At 42.7% G+C, this 6,010-nt stretch overlaps 1 long non-coding RNA gene across 1 annotated transcript; it reads right to left on the reverse strand.

Annotated features, from left to right (window-relative positions):
• Positions 1-814: 814 nt before the first annotated feature.
• Positions 815-1,232, reverse strand: LOC139070476 (uncharacterized). The gene is made up of 3 exons (XR_011520968.1): positions 1,160-1,232; positions 1,017-1,085; positions 815-895 (listed from the first exon to the last, which is right to left on the reverse strand). It is a non-coding gene; the product is annotated as an uncharacterized lncRNA (long non-coding RNA).
• Between the last annotated feature and the right edge of the window lie 4,778 nt (positions 1,233-6,010).

Genomic DNA, 6,010 nt, shown 5'->3' on the forward strand with positions numbered 1-6,010 from the left:
ATAGTATTAGATTAGCTGCAGGGTTTGGCTCCATGGCCCTAAAGAGCTAGTATTCAGCATGCTTTAGAGATTGATCTGCTTCAACACACCTGGTTTTAATCAGCAAGAAATAGCTGAGCTGCTGAACAGCTAATCTAACCCGTTAAAGCAGGAAAACCACTGAAATGTGCTAGATAGCAGCTTTCCAGGAGCCCTGGGCTTAAGTTACAGTCTGCTGCAGATAAAGTTATGAAAACACCCCATATGAAAACACCCCATGAGAAAATTATTCTGAAATGTATTCATTTATGTTACACAATGCCAAACAGCCCACTAAAACTGCCCTTATTTTGTTATTTATTTACTGATACCAGCTGCTCTCTTGGTCGTAGGTGATCCTCTGGTGTCTGCAGGTGGTCTCCTCTGGTGGTGTCATCAGGATCAGGAGCTTCCAGAAGAATGTGCCTTTGAATGACTCTTTCCTCCTCTAAATAGTTATTTGTTATATTAATTAACTAAATCTCAGTTAATATATTTCCTGTTTTTGTTCATGTCCACAAATACTTAAACATGCTTGAAATTAAAACGAGCTTTTAACAGTGAGGTGCTAGTTTAATTGATCACAACAGAGCTAGTTAAACATGCAACAAAAATGTGATAATCAATGTAATTTATAAATATCCATTAAAATATCAAAACTGGAATCTAAATGAGATATTTGGCAGCACAAAAAACTTGTCAAACACAATATTTATTATAATAATTGTAGGCAGACAGGAGACAGAGCTGATGGAGGTTCTCAGTCATCGAAGGATGGCTGAAGGCTTTCCAGGAACAGGAGATGTGGTGTTCTCTCTTCTCTCTCTATTCTGCCAGATGAGCTGATAGGTTACAGGTGTGTGAGGACATCCTCATGCTGTCATAACCAGATGACAGGAGTTATCAGGTGATCAGCCAGGCTAATGATGAGATGCAGAAAGAAAACAAATCCAGGACAGTGTACATTAATAACAATAATAATGTATGGTTTTGCTCACCTTATGTGCTCTTATAAGTATTAACGTGTGCCTGCCTCATGGTGTAGTGTCCATATTTTGCTGAGTGTCCTGCAATAATGCAGGTTATTAGTTACTTTACTTTTAATGGCAAAAACAAAATATTTAATGTAAAAGTTATTTACCAGGTGAATCAGCTCACACGTCACCACCAAGTGTCATAGGACCAGAATCAGTAGCCTCCTTCATGATGTCATGATGTAATAACGTACATTTATTTAATTGTTAATATCTTAAAAATTCAGAAATATTTTAATTTTTTTTACCTTGAACTGAGCTTACAATGTCACTGAGGTGGAAGCTGGAATCAACAGCAGACACCTCACATCTTGGTCTTTTCAGGGGGTGTGGACGCTGCTCTGGGACTTTCTGGAAGATGAATTTCTGTCATGGTCCCTGTGTCACAAGCAAGCCCCCACAATGCGGGTGAAAAATTGAGTCCAACGCGGAAGTGACAAAAATTGCAGTTCCACCCTCACCTGCTGGGGACTGGTGTCAGAAGTGAGCAAATCCTCACTGACTTCTATGTTAAAAATACCAATTTCTGTCTGCTTTGCGGGCTGCCGGCTGAATTTCCCCTCCCCGCAGCTCGGCGCATCTCTGTCTGATCGCGGCTTCTGTCTGCTGCGTGGGCTGCCGGCTGGTTCTCCCCGCAGCTTGGCGCATCTCTGTCTGATCGCGGCTTCTGTCTGCTGCGAGGGCTGCCGGCTTGTGGAGCTCTGGATGGAAACCGATGTTTTCCGTCCGGTTCTCCCCTCCCTGCAGCTTGGCGCATCTCTGTCTGATCGCGGCTCCTGTCTGCTGCGCGGGCTGCCGGCTTGTGGAGCACTGGGATGGAAACCTTTCCACCTGGTCCTCCCCAGCGGTAGCTCTGCGCATCTCAGATCGCAGCGGCGCTTGTCTGCTGTGCAGCTGCCGGCTTATGGAGCTCTCGGGAGACCTCTGTTTTCCACCTGGTTTTACCCAGCGGTCAGCCCGGCGTATCTCTGACTCAGAAGCTCCGGTGTTGTGAACAGTTTACTCCGGTTGTAGCTAGGTTGCTACCTCCGTTAGCTTAGCTCCCACCTCCGCGTTAGCTTTGGGTTAGCTTCAGGTTAGCTTGTAGCTAGTTTGACCGGGTATCGTCAGTTGATCCCAGCCTTACAGCCCCACCATCAGCTCCACCTCTCTTCCCTTTTGTGGAATTGTCTGGGCTTGACGGAACCTGTGACATGGTCAAAATTGCGGTGGTGGCCACCTCCCATTTATCTTCAAGAATGTGTTATTGGAGCCTATGGAAACCCATCGTCCAATTTTTTTATGTCGATGTCACAAGACACACAGCGGCTGGGAGCTCTAAACTGGGTGGCTATGTAAAAAACAAAGAAACCTGCACGTTTATAAATGTTTCAAAGAGCATGAAATCACGTGTAACAATAATCTGTAAAACAAAATAAAACTAGAAGGTGATAATAAAATGCTTACATAGACGATTATTAAAAATAATTCACCTTTGCTACACCAGTAAGTCTTCACGTCAGCCTGGACAAGTACATTCTTGCAGACTACAAAATCAGTCTGACAGCCAATGTCTTGGGTAGATTTAGCCTGAAAAAAAAAAATAGAAGCACATTGTTGTTAGAGTTTATAAAGTCATAGATAAGATACAAAAGAAACTGTCCTATATAGGTGCTTTGTAACATTCCTAGTGTGTGATTGTTATTATAACGTACAAGTCAGTCACATAAGATGTGAAGAGAGCCTGAAATGCGACCTCCTGAACAGAATTCCTTACAGAACTGGGTCACGCTGTGGTGTAAAGCTGGATTTCATGCTGTAATGCTGTCTGCCAACTAGTGCTGCAACAGTTAGAGCCACTGTTAGCAGAATTACCGACTGACACAAAAACAACCCGAATTTTCTCAGAGCCTGACAGTAATAGTCATGTGGACCATTTCGTCAGCCAGGGCTTCGAGATAAGTTCCAATTCACCGCTGATTCTGACCTTACTTCCCGTTCCACATTTTGTGAACTTGACAAATCAGCCCGAAGGCAGTGCAGACTGATATTAGCTAAATGAAGTGAACCACATCTCTCAAACTTTGCATTTAGATAGGGAATTGTCTTTAGAAGATGTTAAAACTTTTATTTAGCGTACTCACCTCAGACTGGAGCCTGCCATTGTGGGGGAGCAGAGTCGGTAGGCTGCATCTAAATCATGGAAGAGCCACGGTGGGCACGGCCTCCCTCTTCAAATGGAGACATGCAGAATAACCCAGTTCAAACTCATTCTTGTTGGCAAAGGAATCGCGGGTAAAATGCTGGTTGCAAACTACAGCACCAGGCGGGAGCTGGCTGTTTTCCAGTACACCGATTGCGCGCAACCACTGGCACCTAATTTCTAAGTCCAGTACAAGGAGTGCAACCCCACAGAGCCACCGCAACCCACTACACTACACCTTCTCACCATACTAACACAATATGGAGCACTAAACCCGAACTACTTTCCTAATTACACTAACAGCTAAACACTAACTAAACTACAATATCCAACAGCCAAGCTAACACTAAATAAGTATTTATAACACTAAAAGCTTTGCTAAAGATTAGGATATGCTAATGCTATACGCTAATGCTGAACTACCACTAACCGTCCTACACTCGCTTGCAAATCCAAATCCCAACTCGCCACAAGGCGTGGCCGAGACTCTCGATGCTTTTATAACTTTGACACAGAGCTGCTACGTAGTACTCTACTGGTTTACGTAGTTTCGTTCTCTTTAGCCATTGGCTAAAGTGTATTCAGACAGACTCAAACTCTATGTTTTAAGCTGAAGGTGGCACCAAAATGCTAAAATAATGAACACACACATTTAAAACACTATTAGACACTCATTTATACAGTTTATCAGCAAAAAAAAAATAAATAAAAGTTCATTTAGACGTTACTTGCTCTTTAAGGAGTTTGGCTTGGGTGAAAATTTTGCCTCCTGGGTTGAAATGCTGTACGCCCGCCCGAGAGCCTCTGTAATAACCAACTATGATAAATCAGCTACTTTTTTATTGCAGCGCTCCTGCTGCCAGGGCTGCCCGCTAAGCCCTCTGCTTTTTGCATTAGCAATCGAACCCCTTGCCACTAGTATAAGGAATCACCCTTCCATAGCTCTGCTAATATTAGGCAGACTAGACCACCATATCTCGCTCTATGCGGACGATATAATACTTTTTCTCTCTCAGCCTGAAGAATCGATCCCTCCATTGCTTGAGCTTATTAAAAAGTTTGGTGAACTACTGTATCTGGTTACACTGTAAAATGGGATAAAAGTGAATTTCTGCCCCTGAAAAACAACTTGAACACACATTTTCTCAACATTTTCCCTTCCATATTGTTACAGACAAAATCCGATACCTAGGCCTGATTATCCCTAAAGATCCAAAATCGATTTATAAACTGAACTATTTAAATTTATTAGAAAAACTTAAATCTAGCATTGAAACCTGGAGGCTGCAACCCTTACCTATGATTGGGCGAGTCAACGCCATCAAAATGATGGCTCTTCCTAAGTTCCTCTATCTTTACCAAAATTTACCAGTATTCCTAACTAAAACGTTCTTCAAGCTTCTAAACTCTATAATTTTCCCATTTATTTGGGGATATAAACCACACCACATTTCTAAAAAGCACATCCTCAAACTTAAATCTGCAGGAGGTCTTAACCTGCCTAACTTTCAGCATTACTATTGGGTGGCAAACTGCAGAGCCTTGATGTACTGGCAAGATGCATACCCCGGTAATATCACAGACTCCACTCCTGCATGGCTTGCGATCGAACAAGACCTTCCAACGGGCTCTCTCCCTGCCCTTCTGTTTTCGACCAGCATACCTCTAACAGCCATCACTGGCTTCAGCTTTGTAGTGGCCAGCTCCTTAAGAATTTGGCGACAAATAAAAAAAAATATGCAATTTGCCAGAATTTTCAGCTTATACCCCTATCTGTCACAACCCATCCTTCCCCCCTCTCTGTATGATAACACTTTTGCAATCTGGAATAATAAAGGCCTCATCACTTTAGCGGACCTTTATATTGACAAAGTATTTGCAACCTTTGCCCAACTAAAGGGAACATTTACACTCCCATCTTCACATTGCTTTCGCTTTCTCCAGATTAGAGATTATACACTCAAACACATAACATATTTTGAAACACTCCCCGCCATTACAGATCTGTATGCACTTATAAATCAGGCTCCTGATTCTAAGAAACTTGTCACTCGATTCGTTAACATTTTTACAGCTTGTGAACCTGTCTCTACACACCATCTTAAGGAAGCCTGGGAGGAGGACTTGGGTGTCACAATTAGTGCAGAGGACTGGGATGCCTGTCTTCCGGCCATTCACAGCTGCTCGATAAAATCCAGACTTCAGCTTGTCCAATTTAAAGTAACTCATAGACTACACTACTCATGCACTAAACTACACTCAGTTTACCCTTCTGCGTCCCCAACATGTCCCAAATGTAAAGTGGCCGACGGCACTCTTGGTCACCTCTTCTGGACTTGTTCCAAACAGAGCAAATTCTAATTAGACATCTTTAGTTGCCTCTCAGTAATATATAACTGTAATATTATTCCAGATCCTTACATTGCTATACTAGGCGGGACTCGAATCTCACTAAGCAAACCCATCTTCAGCAAAAAGCTTTACAACATGGCATGGTTATTGCCAAAAGAAACATTTTAACAATGTGGAAAAATTAAAGTGTACCTCTCTTTGTGACCTGGTTGACAGAGATCGTAAGCCTGTTGCAACTGGAGAGGATCCGTCATGATGTTTGCCTAACCTCTGCTACCTTTAATAAAATGTGACAGCCTTTCATATCTTATCTGTCAAATCTGTAGCCTTGTGAGTGATCAGCAGCTTGACTGGTGTTACTCAATCCACTCCGCCCAGATGTTTTGGACTGACTAGTACTGATCCTCCGTCCTACTGACAATGC

The sequence above is a fragment of the Nothobranchius furzeri genome, chromosome 1 (assembly GCF_043380555.1).
Source record: "Nothobranchius furzeri strain GRZ-AD chromosome 1, NfurGRZ-RIMD1, whole genome shotgun sequence".
Lineage (NCBI taxonomy): Eukaryota > Metazoa > Chordata > Actinopteri > Cyprinodontiformes > Nothobranchiidae > Nothobranchius > Nothobranchius furzeri.